The 2,218-nt window shown below is 35.8% G+C and overlaps 1 long non-coding RNA gene across 1 annotated transcript; it reads left to right on the forward strand.

Moving 5' to 3' along the window:
* The first annotated feature begins 993 nt into the window (after positions 1-993).
* Positions 994-2,212, forward strand: LOC118327288. Its single transcript, XR_004796682.1, has 3 exons — positions 994-1,067; positions 1,152-1,242; positions 1,857-2,212. It is a non-coding gene; the product is annotated as an uncharacterized LOC118327288 (long non-coding RNA).
* The last annotated feature ends 6 nt before the right edge of the window (positions 2,213-2,218 follow it).

Consider the following 2,218-nt stretch of genomic DNA (forward strand, 5'->3'; position numbering starts at 1 on the left):
ATATCTGAGGCCTAGTTATTGAAGTTTTTATTTTATTTATTTATTTTGAGTGGTCGGAAGACTAGGAAGGCAGTCCATTTACCATTTACCATATACTATACAAGTACTAGTAGTGTGTAAAAATGTTATTGTATTGGAACAAAGCACCAAGTCAACCATTTACCTAGGAATAATAAAGAAGAGAAAGTAAGTATATAAATATGACAGCACAATGATTCCAGTAAATAGTGATAAGAAGTGACATATTAGCAGGATAAAAACACAATAAATGGGGGCAATGTGAGAAACCATCCTCTTGTGCAATGCTGTTTTTCATGTTTGTCCCTACAAACTTCTCCTAATTGTAAAGAAACCTGTCTGATTCATAGAAACACTTTTTCAAGGCTAGGCCATTAAATACATCATGCAGAAACACAAGATGGGGTCCAACATTTGCATGCTATGTAGGCATAATTGTTTAGATTAGATGTTTAGTACCAGTTTAATTCTTGGATTGTGACGAATGTTGACATCTTTTGAAACCTGCTTACAACTGCATGTTCATCCTTGAACATTTATTTTCAGAAATGGATGTCAGTGACATTTGCACACTTACACTGAGTGAGACCGGAAATTAAAACTGTGATGTGTGAAAGCTCTTAAGATTATTTGGTCAAATTACTTTTTCCAAGTTCAGCAAAAAAGAATTTATGCTTAAAAACCCAACTCTCTGCTGTTGACAGTCGGTAGATACAGTAACGTTGGAATGTGCAAACATACAAAGATCTGAAGATCTTTAATATGTTTCAACACTGACCTGAGATTGATTGTGGTACCATAAAACATGTTGACTCAGGGCTTGTGTGCCAGTTATGTTTGAATTTGATCCTGTTTGTCTTTTTTTGATTAATAAGTAACTCTTTTGATGTCATATGTATCAGTTGTGAAACATATTAATGGGTCATTGTTTCACCAATGATTGCTTCAGGTTCTTTGAACACCTATAAATTCTCACACTCTAACTCACTGGGTCATTTTTACTTTCAACTTTTTCGCCAACTGCTAGATTCCCACACAGTCTCTCCAAGGTAAGACAAGCAAAGTAATGAATGTTATGCATGGCAGCATAATTTGAAATTTATATTTTAAAACAGCTCTTTTGTCTTTTTCAGCAAGTTGTGTCGTGGATGTGGTCCATAATGGGGATGCCTGGGGGTTTGTTGTTGTTCCTAATTTTGCACATTTGTACAGGAAGCATTTCAGGTAAGCCATCTGACATCTTATCATCTTAGATTAGACATTATGATACATATTTACTGTGTAATTATACTTTCCCTTATTTAAAAATATATATTTGTGAGAGATAGATATAGATTTTGTTGTGGATCTTTTTCTCTTTTTTGTGTCACATATTGATGTATTTCAATTCAAAACCTCAAATTAAATGGTTAAAAATAAAGTTCTGTGAGCCTGAACAATGCTTTGGTGCTCAAAATGCTTTTGTAATAATAATCCACCCTGAGACAGTTGCAGTTTTAAGAGACTACTTAAAACCTCTCATTCAGTTGTGGTTTTAATTAGGTCATTGCCAATATATTAATTGAATATATAATAAATACGTAGTACTGTTGTTGTCAATCACACACTTGTACCTCTGGTATCACTCTGTAGTGAGATTTGAGCAGATTTGTTAATGATTAAGTAATTACTCACAGAATTCCTAAACATAAATTATCCTGAATTAGAAAAGTTTAGTAAATTAATAAGGGTTAATTAATGTCAATTGCACCTAAAATCTTTATTTTCACTTTTATTTTATTTTATATATTTTCACTTAAAATTAGCAACAGCATAAATCACAGTCTTTGTTTTCACAGGGACACTTGTCACCAGTTGCGATTCATGTCATGATGACGCTGCCTGCCTGGAGTCACAAGAAAGAGGCGACTCTTTCATCAAGCACATGGTCTCTTGTGTTTGTAAAGATGGCTTTGTAGGCGATGGTCTCGCCTGTTACAATACAAAACTCTGCAGTGACTCTTCTTGCTGTAGCCAAGGTTATCACTGGTCACCAGAAAGGGGCTGTGTGGACACCGATGAGTGCTCCCTCCCAGACTCACCTTGCATACCACCTCAGGTTTGCCAAAACACCGAAGGATCTTTTCAATGCCTGGAGCCCTCCTCCAGCCCCAGATCGGGCCCCTCTTCCCAGTCTGTCCAGTTCAACTGTGGACAAAGT

The sequence above is a fragment of the Morone saxatilis genome, unplaced genomic scaffold (assembly GCF_004916995.1).
Source record: "Morone saxatilis isolate NCDOM2014 unplaced genomic scaffold, NCSU_SB_2.0 Contig17, whole genome shotgun sequence".
Classification (NCBI taxonomy): domain Eukaryota; kingdom Metazoa; phylum Chordata; class Actinopteri; family Moronidae; genus Morone; species Morone saxatilis.